This window comes from Periplaneta americana, chromosome 4 (genome assembly GCF_040183065.1).
Source record: "Periplaneta americana isolate PAMFEO1 chromosome 4, P.americana_PAMFEO1_priV1, whole genome shotgun sequence".
Classification (NCBI taxonomy): Eukaryota; Metazoa; Arthropoda; class Insecta; order Blattodea; family Blattidae; genus Periplaneta; species Periplaneta americana.
In genome coordinates this window covers 157,561,451-157,580,567 of record NC_091120.1, presented here as the reverse complement: position 1 = coordinate 157,580,567, position 19,117 = coordinate 157,561,451, and positions in this window count along the sequence as shown.

Genomic DNA, 19,117 nt, shown 5'->3' with positions numbered 1-19,117 from the left:
TTATTCCCGGCGCGGCCCCTCCTCTTTGCTTACGCCTTAGGAAGTGAAGGCTCTATAAAGTCTAGGTAAGTAGTATCGTTCGCCATTTTTGCTCTTTCGTTGCCGAGCTACCAGACGAGAGATCTATTTGGCACACCGTTAAAAATTATCATGTCTTAGCTCCTATGATAATAAATCAAACGCACTGTAATTCAGCAAATAATTGAGCGGCAAATAAAGTCCTCGTGTGCTTTCTGCGAACGCCAACGAAAGAGCCAAAATGGCGAGCCAAAAGTATTTATCGAGCCTTAGGAAATGCATAACTTCATCAACGAATCACAAGACGCACACGTTTAAATGTAGCCGACCTGTAACGTGATTGGCTGCCGGAAATTAGAGCCATGGGACTATAATAATAAACAGAGTTTAGAGTCGTCAGAACATATGGTCAGTTTCAATATAACTATACGTGTGAGCGGGTGAGCATAATAATTTGTTGTTGCACACTGAAACCGGTTGGCCCTACCTGTTGGCCTGTCAACCATAAGACCACGTATAGATAAATTGTGCAACCCATCAAGCGCAGACTTCACATTAATTTAAATAGGCGAGTCTTCAAAAACGATAATAAAAATCTTTTATCCGATATCCAGAATAGACAGGTTGGGATTTTTGACTAATACAATACTTTTATTTTATTCTAATGCCACTCAATTTGCCGCTTGTTTTTTTTTTTCAATTGCGTGTTAACATCAACTTATCCACAACACTGGATGTCCGACACCACATAGAAGTTGATATCAGTGCTTTTTTTCTGGCGGAACGCGCTGGAACGGCGTTCCGACACCTTTTTGTTGCATTTTTCATCATAGAACCGAAATATGTGTGAATAACTATATTTTCAATACAATTTTTCTTGAATTCCGCTTAGATCTTGAAAGTCTTTGTTGGACGAAATGGAGAGTAAAAACGACAAAATTTCCGTGCAGTGAACAGTAACCATCTCCCCGTCCGTTATAAAATATTCTAGACAAAGTTCCACCACTTTTTTCTCCAGAAGAAAAGCACTGGTTGTCATTATTATTAATAATAACAAGAAATAAGTGTGTCGTGACATCGCGGGCGTTCAGTGAAGTCTGTCAAAAAAGGTTGGGAACCAGTGTTTTAACTCAGGGGCGGCTTTTGGGGTAGTGCCAGTGTGCCATGGCACCACCAATGAAAGAAACAAAAAATGATATCCTAAAATTAAATATCGCTACACTGTTGCTAGTATTGATGCTTTTGTTAAAGATACATGAGACCTGTGCAGGACATGAACATGTGTTATTCAGGCCGCTGCCTTGGATTCATCGGCCTGTTAAATAAAATGCAAACGTGTTCATTTATTATCTATATCATTGTTCATCTCGTGTGTTTTGCCAGTAATTTTACTAGTTATAGAAGTTATTTTTATTTGACTAACAATACTGTGAAAGTTTTGATTATCTGTATCTGTAAATTTCGTTATTAGTTTCGGAAATGTTATTGTAACTGTTACTAGCTGCATTATTAACTGCACACCTGGTAAAATAGCTGGTTTAATTAATGTGTTTTATTTAACATAATGTAAACGTGAGCTGTAATTATCATTTTCACTATAGTGATTTGCGTACAACCTTTTTTTTTTCATTTTTGACACCACCACCAGAATGCCTCACCAGCCGCCACTGGTTTTAAGGTATACTTCTCATACGTAAAAAGAACTTCTACTTTGTGTTATGGTAGTAAATATATGTAGCATTGGTACTGGTATTATTTATTCCACAACGTTGGGAAGACACTTGTAAAGCATTTGTTTTATAGACAAGAGCTGTCGATGAAATAAAAAGGTGAAGCTAGCAAAGTAACATACTGTACTATAAAACTTGAGGAGAAAGTTATGTTGACAAGTCAATTCGTCTGTAGGCTAGCTTTATAGAATGTAAACAATGTAATCCTTGTTGAATTACGCTCTGGCCACACTGCACCTACTGACATACAATGACAGCAACCTAAATAATACAAATATGGCACAACAGAGAAGAGTGGCGTAATTCTCTCGTGAATTACTGCGATTGAGCGTTTTCATAGAAAGAGACAGAATACACAGATGACGTGTATGTTTACTTTGTCTCTCCGTAGCACATGAACTTTGCAATCTGCAGTAGTAACGATCTGTATGGAAAGCAATACAAAATATTTTAATGCAAGCGCAACAGACGTACGATGATAAAGCAAAACGACAGTCGAAGAAGGAAAGAAAAGCTAAAAAGTTGAAAGAGAAAAGAATAACAAAAAATTAAAAGAGATACACAGAAAAAGCAGAAAATGGAAAAAGAGAACTGCAGTGAAATCCCCGTATAATGTATTCCGGTATAATGATAAATACGGATAATGTAATAATTTTTCATGGTTCCGAAGAATTTTATATCCTTCTATTTTCACGCTAAATACTGTGATGTTGTAGAAACCATTTCAAATTTATTTTCAGCATCCATGATATCGAAAAAGCGGATTTGTACAAGTTATGTCTGTGTACAGCAACATTTCGAACTATTAGACGAATTTTGCTCATGTTCAATATCTACGAAATTCAGAAATGACGTGCATGGAATAATAATATATTCTTGACATGAAACGTCTGTATTCGAGACACAAGAAAGAAAAATTGGTTAATTATTATTTGCTACTAGTGGTACCATGGCCACAAGTGTAAGATGAATTTCGTACCTCCTGGTTTTCCACGCGATCCGTCTCGAGGTTTTCCGCTTATACTACACTCCAGAGTCGTGCAGACTGGCCCACAGCTCAGCACTGCGAGTCCTAATGCATCAGCAGCCCAGCCCACCCAAAACCAACACTGCTTGACGCGGCCGCTTCCTAGCCCATTGCACTGGGCTTCCAAGTCCAAGCCTGCAGCGCTGCACCAGTTGATCGCATTCTACTGCTTTCCTGCTTGCACGCATTGGTTGTGTTTTCGCTTGGCGTGTGGCATGAGCATACAATTACTTGCATACCGGGCACATTACAAAATTTAATTATTTTCCACTGCTGTCGAACACAGATTTAAAAACCGTCCCTATGGTACTTCTTTAATTTCCATCCGACTCTGTTGTTTTAAACTCTCAAGCAGCGATTTTCTCCTTTACTACTTTTTCTCTAGAGAGACTGTATTTTAGCATGTATGCTTTCGAGGCCGGTGTCTGTGATGAAGGTTTTCTGGGATGCTATTACACTATCAAAGTTCTTTGACAAAGATGTTTTATAAAATATATATTATAAAATATGACAGTATAACGGGTTTTCTTTTATAAACGTTTCTTTCATAAAAGATCTTTTATAAAATGTAAGTTCAGCTTGTTATCTTTGATAAAAGATTTATTTACCTTGAAACAAATATGGTGGAACGCAAATACAACTGAACTTTGCTACCACAAAAATTCTCATATCGGAGTATGAAGGCAATGGAATGTTGCAAATAATTTTTATAATATAATATTAATATTATATTATTATTTTGTTGGGTTATTTTACGACGCTGTATCAACATCTAGGTTATTTAGCGTCTGAATGATATGAAGGTGATAATGCCGGTGAAATGAGTCCGGGGTCCAGCACCGAAAGTTACCCAGCATTTGCTCGTACTGGATTGAGGGAAAACCCCGGAAAAAACCTCAACCAGATAACTTGCTCCGACCGGGATTCGAACCCGGGCCACCGGGTTTCGCAGCCAGACGCGCTAACCGTTACTCCACAGGTGTGGGTTTAATATTATATAACAATAGTAATATTATATAATATTAATATAATAATAATAATATTTTATAACAATTTGTATAACTTTTCAAGTCCTCGCATTGTAGCTCCTTCAATAAGTTGTGAAGTATACCTCTCTTATCACGTCTTGCCATCCATGGTTTGACCCCGATCACAAATTTGTGTTGCGATCAGGGGTTTAACCGACAGTTGTTTCTTTTTCAGTAACATACATATTGTAATAATTGAACTAATTGTAGCTGTTCTTCATTCATGGTTTTATAAACATAATGCGTGAATATTAGTATCAACAAATGCTCGGAACACGTCTTCACTGTTATGGAACAATAATTCTTCGGAGAGCTTTTGTTCCTAATTTTAGGTTATGTAGTGTAATATGCCCCAAATCCTATCCTTTATCAAAGATCTTTGATAAAATATTTTATCAAATTCTTTATCAAAGAACTTTGATAGTGTAATAGTAGCCTCACAGAAACTGTATTTTCTTTGTGATTATTTGGACTCATCTTGAAAAACCGAAATCAAAAACTAAAACGAAAACGTTTGAAACAGTAGCTGATCGTTGATCGAATAGCACACACAAGCACAAGCCCACGCGAAATAAATTCATAAGTAACTGATAGAAGCGGAAACTTTGGCTCATTCCTTAATACGAGCCCACCGCGAAAAACCGTTCCGCAAGCAGTTCGCTCCGACCCGTGAGGTGATGCTGAGTGACGTCACGAGCTAGTTCCGTGCTACACTGCGGACCCCAGTGCTGTGCTGTGCGGAAGCAGCCCATGGGCTGGGCCGTTGTGCAGGGCTCTGCTATACTCGCAGGACTCAGGACGTTCAAAATAGATGTCCTAGTGTTATTTTATGAAAATGTATGACAAATAATTAACTATTCATATCTTCTTAAACTGTAAATCTTTTTCTCATTAAGGCGGATAATTATCAAAATTCTGTGGTCACAGCGAATGTCCTTTGCGTGTAATCCAGAAAACAAAAATTCATCCTATATTTGAACCATTCAGAGCGGAAGTGATATAAATCAAAAATGGGTAATGAGGGTTAAAGTAAACTGTCTGTAAAATACAGCGCAAAGTAGCAATTAATATTCAATTTATTTAAAGTATTAGTAGTCAGTGGACAGCAAAAAGGCCATATTAATAGCTACTTTGCGCTGTATTTTACAGAATTTTTACTTTAAACCTCATTACCCAATTTTGACTTACACCACTTTTGCTCTGAACGGCTCATTTGGTTATTATTAAATAAGTCTACTGCGTGTTCAGTTCAAAGTGTGTCATGACTCGCTGTATGTAGTCATGTGGCTAGCCGATGAGCCTAGAGAATTCAATCTTCCTACACTTCCGCAGAGGCGTATTACTCCTAAATGCGAAAGAAGTTGCCTAGCAAGTACGGCGTTCATTCTGAAGTATGCAGAGTCCGTGGATACCCACGGATCCTGGAAGTACGTACCGATACGTGCGGTAAAGCCGGTAGTGGCAGGAATGTGAACTGTTTAGAAACACGTACTGAGGTGAGTTTTTTCTTACTGTCGGGATATGGCGAGAGGGTTAAGACGATTACTTACGTATTTGTTGACATTAACTTGGACGGTCAACATGGACACGGAGCATTTGATTTGTGTTGTGGAATGTTGTGGAATGTTGCGGTATGCAACGGATGATAACAAATACCCTGCGTACGACTTTCCCGTGCAAAACACAGTTCGAAAGAGGTTATGGTAGCACACAGACCGTACAGACCACCATCTGTTGCTACGACGTTCAAGTTATACCATACACGTTCTCAAGTTCAGATTGAACGCCTTGATTAATAGGCAACTTCTCTGACATAAAAGCTGAAACTCGCTTCAAATCGCTGACTCACAACAGTGACGTCATGACACATTTTGAAATGAACACCCAGTATTTAAATATGCCTTTTGAATAATAGTTTCGTCTACCGACGCAGGTCAGGTGATGGTCGAGCCTCTCTGCTGATCTGGAGTTCGATCGCGAGCAAGTTCGATTCCCGTTTCGATTGATTATCAGATTCAGATTTTTCCTAGGTTTTCCCGACCTGTAAAGTAAATGTTAGGTAATTACACGGCGAATCCTTGGCCTCATCTCGTTAACACCAACAGCTTAGTAGTTGTTACAGATCCCTAAATAACCCACTAAATAATTGACAGGGGATTAATGAAATGTCTTGGATTGCGTTAAACATATGTATTATTAATATATTATTTTTGGTTTAAAAGAAATGGATTTACAATAAATACTACTACAGGCAGGATGAGTACAACCTATCTAATAACTAGGTAATGGAGCAACAAGGACCATGATGAACGACACAATTACGCAATGAAACAAAACGGAATGGAAGGAGAAATAATCGCACGTCCTTACAAGCAAATTTGGGGCTCAGAGGAAGAATCTACAGTATGCGAGTTGCAGGCTTCTTGACCACTTCTCTCATTCAGTTTTCCATTATTTCGTTGAATAAATATGAGAGGAGTATGAAAGAGAAAAACCGAAAATGGACGTAACCTAATAGATGCCACAGAGAGAGAGAGAGAATAGAGCGAAAAGAATCGAGTGAAAAACCACGAGGCATGATGTTCATGTTACATTTCTGTTCTTCTATCTCCATGGTACCACGAATGACGACAGAATAAACTTTCCATGTCAAAACGTTACAGTGTTTCTCTCCTTGTAGGTCGGATGTAGGACTTTCATGTCAAAACAATAGTTTGAGAAAATAAACTATAAAGCAGTAATTGAAGACCTGAAGTGATAAACAACCCAGGTCCACTGAAGTAAATTGTTTAGAATAGCAACAAAACTACATAGACTTGCAATATAAGAGTACTGATATAAATATTAGGATGATTAAAAACACAGGATTAGAGTCGGACTTGGAATATTCTTTTCTACAGGATGGTAGCCTATGTAAAACACAACATATGTGAGGTAAAAAGTCAAATTCTCTAAATTTTTGACTTGATATTTTTATCAATTCAGGTCTTCAGTTATTAAACTGTTGTCCTCGGACCCCTGGCAGCTCGAGACTCATTAGACAGAGGTCCGCAATTGAATTTTCAAAGTACAATTTGATTTGTTATTTCATTATGAAAAATATAAAAAAATCACCATGTAACCAAAGCAACAAATGTGCCGGTACCTTAATTTTTATAAGGGTTTTGTAATTTTAACTTATCACTGGGGGGGGGGATGTTGATGAAAAGTAATCTTCTTAGTTTTCACTTTAGGTCGATGTCTATTAATATAGAAATCTTTTCTTTGTTAATAACAACGTAAAAAAATAATTTCTTATATTGCATTTTTTTGCATTATTTGGCGTTTTTTTTAACTAATAGGTTATTTTTATTTTTTTCGGCATTTTTTAGTCTTTTTAATATTTTCAAGATCGTTTAGATCATTTTGAATGCATTTTACTTCCTCCTTTACATGTAGGCCTATTAAATCTTTTTCTAAGCAAACAGATCAGTAGTAGGCCCCACTAGTAATTACCTACTGAATAAGTGAATAACAGTTAAGTTTGAGTTTTATAGTTTGGAACAAACTCTAAAGTCCATCCTTCATTTCACCGAAGGCTTCACCCCACACAACAGAAGTGATATAAAATGCTTGACAACAGCTTAATTTAAGTGAGGTCTTTGACCGCTACTGTACTTTCGTTGGCATGAGGGTGTCTTTAGAATTTATATTTGGAAGGGGGGAAACTTTCACCGTTTCCTGGACGATAGGACGTTGTGTCTCCGATATGGTTCGGAAGGGATTTACTGTAGTAGACAGTTAATTTAATACAAAGATTGCAAGAATGCACGTTGCGCCCACAATTTGTTTTGTCATTCACACTCCCCATCTGGAAAGTCTGGTAACAAACTTGAAGAGCGGAAGGAGGAGGAGACGGAGAATGAAGGCACTGACATGGACCAGTCCTGATTGAAACATATTGTAAACCCTCATTAAAATCTATGGTTTTCTCTTAAAACCTTCATTTTGTTGCATGCTTTTTTCCTTTATCTTAGTCGAATTCCAGGAAGTTGCCTCCTCTCTCCTATTTTGCAGGGCAGTCATTGAAACGAGGTGACTAATTTTTAAGAAGTTGTGCTACGAGTACAGTGAATAATATTTAAATATCATTTAACTGAAGTTCATTAAAGTCCGTAAAGAAAAAATAAATAGCTTATATGCCTAGCCCTAAATAAGTATACTGAAAAGGTATGTATGCCTTCCTTTACACTCATTTCTTTGTGTTAAATACCTCTCGTTAAAGTAAGCAACCTATTTTATAAAACACCCTTTACGAGTACTTTCCACATCTCATTGTGTACTGGATCATTTGTCCTTACCCGACACGGAGTGACTTTTGTATAGAAGGCGCTAAGATTTACTGAAAAGCTGTTTATTTCGCCACTTTGCTTATGGGTTAAAATTTAAAATCAAGCAATTCGCCACTTTGCTTATGGGTTAAAATTTAAAATCAAGCAACGTCTGGCCATAGCACTTTAAATGAAGGTAGAGGAATTGTCTCTAAAGTGGCATCCGGGGAAGGAAAGTCTGCTCTCATTCATGTTGCTGGATATTGGCTTACAAATAAAGTGAAAGGAATCTTTACAAACAGAATCCTGAAGGAATCTTCAACCCTGACGAAGAGAGGTTATTTTTCTAAATATCAGGAACAACTATGGCTTTTAAGGGAGGGGGGGATGGGTGAATGTAAGCGAGGAAAGCTATCAAAGCTGTGTCTCTACTCTGCAAAAATTCTATGGAATAAAACAGTTGGCACAATTCGTTATCGGTTGATTAACAAAAGTAAAATATTTACAAAATGTTAACGAACTTGTTAGGTAAGAAAATTTGTAAGATATTCCTGATATTATTTTATTCGTTTGTTCACTATCGCGTCTGTAGATTTGATTTATTTAACAACATTTACAATTTTGTTATTTTAACAGATTAACTTACAAGGCAAACAATATACATAGCTATTGTTGTACAAGGTAGAATTTATTATTGTTATTGTATCTGACGAAAAGTCACAGGGCATTCGTCGAATTCCATAATTGTGTGGAACGTTGACACTGTTCTTCATTGTTATTGTGAGCACGTTTGGAATTGTAACAATGTTTGGGATTTGAAATAAAATTTTATAATATTTATTTTCATTTATATTTTTATACTTCTCACATACAGGATGATTCACAAGGAACGGTAAAAAATTTAGTATACGATATCTTAGGCCATTTTGAGTGAAAAAGTTCATATGAACATAGGTCCGTATTCGAACGATGGCGGAGCTAGATGCATTTTTTTGGTAAAACGTTTCGCACCAATGTATCAGACGTTACCATATGCTGCTGACGTGAGATGTGAGACAAGGTCACGTATCGCAATGAATGACGTAACATTGGAATCTGCATTGTGAGCGACGTGGATAAGTTCATTCACTTCACAAACCGGGTGATGGGACATTACAAATGTCCAATCGCCTTGCCCTTATCTAATGTAATGACACAAATCCCGCTCATAACACAAATACACTATCGCTTATCAGTTCACAGCAGGTCAGTCAGCTAATTACAGTACAGTAGTTATACAGGTACAGTTATCGGAAGTGTTAAGTTGTGTTTTTCAAGATATCCTTATAAATTTTCGCCTGCAGAATACGCCGATATTGTGTAGGTTTATGGTTTGTGCGATGGAAGTTCCTTGCGTGTCGTCGCTGAATAAGAACGACGCTTTCCGAACAGAAGAGTACCATATCAAAGAGTATTTACTATCTATGGGGTTGGATGAAAGACTTGGTATACCAAAGGAAGGCGAAAACGAGAAAAGTGCTAATCGACCGTATTTTGGATGCTGCATGCCGCATAAAGAACAGCCACGTGCAACTCTCCCAAGCGAAGAGCGCGATTCACGCCCGAGCGCACCAGTGCATTGAAGCAGGAGGAGGTACCTTTGAAAATGTGCGAAAAAATCGATCCCGACATCTAGAATATTACGTTTGTATGCATACGTGAATATAAACTTTAAATTTGTCCTTTATCTGTCTCTAAATGCGAGTTAGTACAATGGAATCCCAGAAGTTTTTGTGAAATCAAAGAGCCATATCTCCGTAACCGTTCGAAAACGGGCCTATATTCATATGAACTTTTTGACTCAGAATGACTTCAGAATTCACATCCCAAATTTTTTCTTTCCTCGTGAATCACCTTGTATAAATTTAACTAGGTGGAGCCTTCTCGTTAAGTACTTCATAATTAAGTGCTGAGAAAAATTCAAAATTGTTAGTATAAAAATGATTCAAATATCAATATGATGCCAATGAATTCTTTGAAGTTGTAATGAATTACAGTACATCACTACAGAGAATTTGATTCGTTTGTAAATTTATATCACAGTTAGGCCTAAGTACTTCACAATGAGGCTAGGTACCGGTATGTTGAATTAACTACGCCCTATTTCTGTCTTTATATTCTGTGCATTTATTAATCACTAGCATTTGTGTACGAACAATTAAAAAAAATAAAGTTGAATATTTTATTAAGATTTTATTTTTACTGTACATATTCCCATTCTGGGCGGAATGGCGCTGCTATTATCGCTTGCGTGACGTAGAGTGCTTGAATGACTTCACCGTATTAACAAATGTGTGAAAGATCTGTATCTGTCGAATATCAAGTGTATGAGCGTTTCACGTTAAAATTGTAAGCATTTTAAATTAATTTCAGAATCTATGTCTAATCCCTTAGAACTATTCTGTATACGAGCGAGCCCAAGTCCAATTTCTTGTTTGGACAAGTTACCTGGCTGAGGTTTTTTCGAGGCTTTACTCTCAACCACTAAGAGCAAATGCTGGGTAACTTCCGGCGATGGACCCTATACTCATTTCGCCAACACTATCATGATCTTACTCAAATGCTAGAAAATCATAGCAGTTGATGAAGCGTCGAAAAATAATCAATTAAAAATAGATCTATCATAACCACTAAATATAACAATTATCCTGTTATAGTGTTATTTATGAAGACAACAGAAAAAAATTTCTATCGAGATTTTATTGTAAATGAAAGAACTGAAAAAAGAGGGAAAGGCGAGGAAGATGATACAGAGAAGGATGTAAAGAACGAAGGTAAAGAAAGAGAAACGGAAAAAGATGATACAGAAGGATGTAAAGAACAAAAGGTAGAGAAAGATAAATAGAAAATATGATACAGAAGAAGAATGTAAAGGACAAAAGGTAAGGAAAGAGAAATAGAAAAAGATGATGCAGAAGAAGGATGTAAAGGACAAAAGATAAAGAGAAATTGAAAAAGATGATGCAGAAGAAGGATGTAAAGGTAGAGAAAGAGAAATGGAAAAAGATGATGCAGAAAAAGGATGTAAAGGAAAAATGTAGAGAAAGATAAAAGAAGATGATCAGAAGAAGGATGTAAAGGACAAAAGGTAGAGAAAGAGAAACGGAAAAAGATGAAAAATAAAATAGAAAAAAAGAGAAAAAAGACAGATGAATAGGAGGGGGAAAAAAGGATTATGAAAAGAAAAAAGCGACAAGGAAGAAAAATATAATGAATATGATTATGGTTATTCTTGAAGCAAACGATGTGAAAATCTAGGTAACGGTAACCAGTGAATGGTCCCACGAATTTGTAGAGATATAGTGCGTAATCAAGTGTAAACTAATCAATAACTTTAGAGTGGAAATGATTCCGATAGTGGACAGACAGGCTAAAATGTCACAGACTCAGATAAAAAGAAGCTAATCCGTTCGGAAATTAAAAAGGTGCAAGAAAAGGCAGAGAGCCTGTTCTGCCGATTTTCCAGTCAAGTGGCCACTTAAGTCTCCTTGATCCGGTTCGTGGCTTTCAAAGTTTGTTTCCGTGTCCACTATCTGTTCCTGTCGCCTTGGCAACGGACTCTGTTACACCACCATCGATTTCCCCACCATCTGCGATCCCATGTCTTGCATCACACCCCCTATATTATATGACTTATGTGTCCCTCTCATTCATCTTAAGAGTCGACTGCCTGTAGAAATTCACCCTTCCGAGTAAAAACGGGAGTAAGTCAAAATCCGAGCGGGTCACAAGATTTATGAAGACGCACTCTTCTGGCTGACGCGATGACAGCGCTCTGTCGCGAGATAAACCGTGCACAAACTTTCTTGTATTCCTCTCTTCCGAAAGGGAATTATCTCACCAACATAATAAGAGTTATTGTGACCAGTGTTGCCAACTCAGTATTCCATTTACCGCTGTACAAGCTTAAAAAACCGCTGAACTGTAGTTAAAAAACTCCAGATTTTTCTTAAAACATCATTACCAAATTTGAAATACAAACTACATAGTTTAGGACCTGGAGAATTTTAGGTTTCAAATTTTTAAAAAATTATAATATTCATAATACTCTGGAAATTGAAATAACCCTCACCTCTGCCCAGAAGCTTGTTGTGAATGGCAATATTATGTTGTCGAACAACAGAAAAACACTCGCTACTCTTTAATGAACCTATAATTATCAGCATGGGTAATTAAATCTCAATATTTTGCATTTAATATCACCTTACACCATTTACACCCAGCTTTCGAACTATCACCGGTAATTTGTTCCATCCAATATTTCAACACATTGTTTTTTTTTTTCTTCACACGTCTGTAAACTATTGTACGTAAGCAGTTTTACGCGGCATATTTCTTCAAAATTGAATGAAGTAGATCAAGAATATACTGGACATTTCGGAAATATCACATTCACTATCACACCAGTAGATTCGAAATCTGATTTCACACTGACCTGGAGACTTGCCTGCCAACAATGAGTCTGGTTTTAAGTTTCAAGTATATCTGTGTTACATAAACTGTAATGCGGAGTGATAAATTAAATAATATATCATATACCATAATTTTTTTTATTTATTTAATACCTGCCACATTTACAATCTGTCTACAATAGACAATAAGTAAATAATATACCATAAATGAAAATAATAATTCAGTTCATTATCTATTCTTTATGATTAAATACGTCAATTCATTTACAAAAACAATATATACATTATACATTAAGAGGTTAACGAATGCGGATTACCTTATTTGTGCAACAACAATGGATGAGACAGGAAATGGACGCGGTTGCACCAAATCGAGTTCACATAAAAAGTTGATATTATTGTATACTCTTAACAATGAAAAAGTGTGTTAATACCATACTAAACTCTGGTTTATAATTAACTAACATTGTCCGCAAGTACATATAAAAAATTATAACATCTTTACAGAAAAAAAACTTCAAAATATCATATCTCTATGCCTGGAATCATAAAAAAACACCAAAAAATAGCTACCCGCTGACGGTAAAATTCTATAGCTGACCATAGTCCTAAAACCACTATATTTAGCTACAAAACCGCTGACTTGGCAACACAGATTGTGACAACCTTATTAAAACGTGCGGAAAATATGCGAATTAGCCACAGAAGTCAACAATGTGCATGAGTGGCATTTAAAATCTAACGACTTATCTCTTAGACAGCTGACTGACAGCCCTCTGTTTCCCCTCTCCAGATTTAAAGTTAATACGGGTCAGATAATAGCGTTTAGCATATGTGTAATACATATAATTACGGGCATTCGTATGCATTTGCTCAGAGTGCTTTCACTATTGTCCTGAAGATTATCCAACTTCAAGACAAGTGTGGAATGAGAGCTCTGCCATTGATTGAATAGCAATTATACGTATCTCCTCCTCTGCCGATAAAGTTGACATACCTATCATACATTATGGAACAAAATGTAGGAAACCTGGCAACACTAATCTACAGTTCGGAACGTCATTTCTAGAAAAGTACGAATAACTGAATGCCGTGAAGCCAAGTATCCAGTATTGGATTAAAAAATATATTTCACCGTGTTTGCCTATACTGTAGGCCAGGAAAGTAAATTAATCTTTATTGTCTATAAGAAAGATCATTCATAGGTAAGTGATGACCCTTCGATCTTTTAATATTTCCTTTAAAAAAAAAAAACCTGAGAAGTTTTCGTTGACTATTACACTCTTACTACGTCATGCTACTTTTCACCAATAAAACGGTACGAAAGGACGACTTTGAAAAAATCATGGCTGTTTATCGCATAATTTTATAACTTCCCTAGCATTTGTTTATTTTTATCACTTTTCTAGCATTTGTTTCTTTTTTTGCCAACATTTCAAATTTCAAATTCTTTATGGTGCTATAAAAATATGCTTTGCATTCATCATTTGTTTCCCGCACAGATAGTCGACTGAAAATGGCGACTCCGTTCAAACTTTTGGTGAAGCTAACATTAGTGAAATAGAATTTAGTAAGTCAATTAATATCTATTTCATTGTATTGAATGTGCTTTATTTCTTCTAATCTTTATATATTTTCTCCTATTTTTATCACCTCCCTACCATTTTTTCTTTGCCAACATTTCAAACTGAAAGTTCTTTACGATACTACAAAACATGTTTTGCGATCGTCATTTGTTTACCGCATAGATAGTCAACTGAAAATGGCGGTTCCGTTCACATTAGTGAAATAGAATTTCAGTAAGTCAATATTTTATTGTATTCGAGTACTTTATTTCTTCTAATCTTAATGTACTTTCTTCTAATCGTGTAATAGTCAATTAAATCCCACTCGAGTTTTGATTTTCTGTAGATAAATCAAAACTTCTAGTGAGATTACTGTTGACTATTTCGTTTATATGACGTCATTACATTTTCGGCCAATGAAGTGTAATGAAATTTTGAATTCCAACCAATCACAGTCATACATCGCGATAATTTCTGCAGCTCAATTTATCACTACCAATTTATCGTATGGTCGTTCTTTTGTTTAGTTGGTGTCGCCAACTGTTTCCCCTTAAATCGATGAGCATATATCCATTAAGATGCATCTACACGGTTAAACTTTTCTCTCAACTTTACGCATTCAAGCAATGAATGCAAGATTGATATTTAATATTAATATATTTACGCAGTGAAGACGACGTTTAAAACGGCGCACCATGTAGATACAAAATCTTCATGCATCTTAGTTGAACCCTAGATCATATATGTAAATGTGATTTAGGATTGAACGTACGTTTTAAACTTGATTATTTCAATATTCTTCCCAGACTGCATGTATACGCGCATGGAAAATTGAACTGTGTAGATGCAGCTTTGGTCCTGTTACACACTATAGTGAGATATAGCTGTCTTCACACATATTACATAGTTCTTAGTTCTCGGTGTAGTGTGTAATGTAACGATGAAGTACTAAATAACTACTACTTCCACATCTACATCTACATCTACATCTACATTTTCATGTTCTAATTCCATGTCCATTGTAGACTATCTGAAGAAAATTACACTCTTTCATTCAGATTTGATAACTGCGTTTTCAACAATTCTTCATTTAATTAATGTATTAATCAAGTTATTGTATTATATTATAAAATTTTAAATTAAATTATAATTTCAACAGATTATGATAATGTATTTATGTTATAATAATAAGAGAAAAATGCAGTAAATGTAATTAGCATTGCTAAACCTGTATTTCGCTTTTCGCAATTGGCATTACTGAATAATAACATCGAGTTTCTTTATTGCAGTAATCGATATTCATCTATTTCAACTTCACAATGTCTGAATAGGTTAAGTATTCGTAAATATACAATTATTAACATTTTGTGATCGAATTTTAGGGATATATTATTTACATTTTTATTTTATTCACGAAATAGTCCTAATAAATGTCAGTCGAGGTCTGAGATTTCCCAGATAAATCTCAGACCTCTCGTGACATTACTACAGATAAATTTTTTGTTCCGTTTCTGATCGTTTTTAATTGAAAATACGCGCTTGGTGATATTTTTTAAGTTTACAGAGCGAGAGATTTTTACTTACAAATACACTGAAATCATATTGACTATGTGTATAGTTACAGCAACCACGACCAGACTGCAGAATGTTATTTAATCATTCAAACTTTTTTCTCGTTGCTATGATACGAAACTGCAACAATAAAATGAAATGGAACAAACCTGCTTTTGAGTTCAATTATAAATAAATTGCATGTGTAAAATGTAGCAAATGCATTTTTCCGATTATGCAACGCCAGACGGATTGTACTGTACATTACAGCATAGCGATATCGGATAAACAATGAAGAAGTAATGAATTGAAATCAGCAGGGATGTAGGTGTAGGTATGGTTTCCTCCTGCATTACCGACATTAAATTGAAAATGTCATCCCTTTAGTTTAATTCAAGTTTAAATGAATTTCTAGCAAAACGAAACACCATAATTTGTTTCTAGGTGTTCGACCCAGTTTCCTTTTAATTGAATGCAACAATTATTATCGGCTTCGGAAACTGATCGTCGAGTCCGGTGCAACTGCGTAACAATAAAATACAGCTTTTTCTTCTTTATGACGCGATGAGCCACCGTTCTGCGAGTTTCCACTAGCAACCAGAGCGAGACAGTCTACAAAACAATCTGAATGGACGAATGAATAAGCTACCGAGTTTAAAAATCTCTCCTAAATAATTTCAATGAAATGTTTTCAATACGCGTAGTTTTAAATAACATTACAGTTATCAGAATTCAGCGAGAAATTTCAAATGAAATACATTTTAATAAATACTACTGGTATTCCGTTAACTTAGAAGCAGAGATCGCATGTAGCGGAAAATACAGTTTTTGTTTTAGATATTTTTCAGTATCGAAAAAGAATATCACAAATTCTTCATATCGGTATGACATCAGTTTAGGACGTTTTTACCGGTATTAACGTACATTAATAAAATACCGATATTTTCATTTCTTTTCGTATTCTGCCCAAGGGCAGGTTTTTCATTGCAACCCAACTTTCTCTAGTCTTTCCTATTTTCCGCCTTCCACTTCGTTTTCTCATATGATCCATATAGCCTACCATAATGCAGTGATGTCAAAGCAAACGCATTTTTCTGACCTTGACGTCGTGCGCGGGCATCAAGCGCTATGGAAAGAGGAAGGGTTGTGTATATGAAGAAGCAACCTGTTGGATTAAGAAAACAGTGGTGCACAAACTTCAAACGGAACGTGAAATGTTGTCGTTATTTTTATATGGCTTCTTTCTGTTTAATATTATCTATATTGTGTGTAAAACAAAAGTACTAACACTAATTTCTTAATATTGCACTTGTGTTTTAAATCTTAATAACATAATAGAGAGTTAAGAAGGAATATTCACTTAAATTCCATAGTAGTATAATATTATACTGTATTAAGTGGATGAAACACATCATTCATAAAGAAAGTGATATTCCAAAGAAAGAGATTGAGTATGATAAGATAAGTTGGAATTTATATTGATGGTATCTTTAGCCTTACAAAAGTAATCAATAAACTAATCAAAACAATATTACAGTACAAAGCAAAGTTACCTAGGTACTGTATCTGTTTTAAGAGTAACTAATATTACATAACAAAACTCTTATCGCATTATGCTTTTAAGGTGATATTTGTGACCAACTTCCTATGATCAGAATATTAAATTATTTTCTCGAAATCTGCTGAAGCTATAGAGCTGACATTTTTACAACACATGGGCACGTATCTTTTGCTTATGATGTAACGGTAGTTGCTTTGTTAATTCATTTCCTTACAAACAATTTCCATGCGAATATTTTCAAAATTTTCAATACACTATCTTCAGCAAAAAAAACCCTGCAGTTACTAAAGTTGATGAATGAACCAAAGCAGATACCGGAGTATATTAGATTTACGAAAACATTCTGTAAGGCTACTAAATAAATAGGCCTATACCTGAAAATTTCACTTTTCCACATGAAAAGTTGAGAAAATATTTCTTTTGAATAAAAAAATCAAACTTTTGAAAAATGAGCATTAAAATTAAAACTTACATTCTTATAATGCACGTATACTTCTCAGGCAAATCTAAAAATTAACATGGATACAGTTTTAATAAGTTCTCTTCCCTTTATCTATTGAATCAGTGCTGACCACCTCTTTCGTATGTCTCTTTTCTTTCCGCTGTAATGCACTCAGGCTCTCCTAGGCTCTAAAGCGCGCGCTTGCTCCTGTGGGCATCAATTGACATGCCTGCCTTAATGTGCCTATCGTCTGATATCTTCTACTCTGAACTCTTCTCCCGTTCACCATTCCTTCCAGTGCATCCTTCAGTAGGCAGTTTCTTCTCAGCTAGTGACCAAAGCAATTTCTTTTCCTCTTCCTGATCAGTTTCAGCATCATTCTTTCTTCACCCATTCTTTCCAACACAGCTTCATTTCTTATTCTTTTTTTTTATTTTAGTAGGTTATTTCACGACGCTTTATCAACAGCTTAGGTTATTTAGCGTCTGAATGAGATGAAGGTGATAATGCAAGTGAAATGAGTCCGGGGTTCTACACAGAAAGTTACCCAGCATTTGTTCATATTGGGTTGAGGGAAAACCCCGGAAAAACCCCTCAACCAGGTAACTTGCCCCGACTGGGAATTGAACCCGGAACACCTGGTTTCGCGGCTAGACGCGCTAACCGTTACTCCACAGGTGTGAACTTTCTTACTCTGTCTGTCCACTTCACACGTTCCATTCTTCTCCACATCCACATTTCAAATGCTTCTATTCGCTTCTCTTCACTTCTTCGCGTTCATGTTTCTGCCCCATACAATGCCACGCTCCATATAAAGAACTTCACTAGTCCCTTCCTTAGTTCTGTTCCCAGAGGTTCGCAAAAAATGCTCCTTTTTCTATTAAAAGCTTCCTTAGCTATTGCTATAATCCTCTTGGCTTCCTGGCAGCAGCTCATGTTACTGCTTCTAATACACCCCAAGTATTTGTAGCTGTCCACTTACTCTACTGCCTCATTTAGAATCCGCGCGTTTATCTTCTGCTTTTTCTTCCTATGACCAAGGTCTTCATCTTATTTGTATTTATCTCCCCATACTGCTCACAGCTGTCGTTTAGCTCCAGTAGCATATCTTTCAGTAAATACCGGTAAAACACTATGAAGTGAATGTAACACAAATGATTGAAATAACCAGTCCGAATCGAAAGTGAAAATATTGAAAAAAATAGGTAGGCCTGTTTGTTTAGTATTTAACAATTAATTCCTTTATAGTAAATTGCTTCTATAGCCTACTTAATACCAATATGAACTTTCTACCGATATAAGCATAGAAGTCCATATGAATTATCTATTAATTAATAATTTTGTATGTCCTAATTGCTCCTCAAATACCGGTTTTCGACATATTTTACTTGTGAAAATAAAGGTTTTAATAATATCAGTTATACAAATGTAACG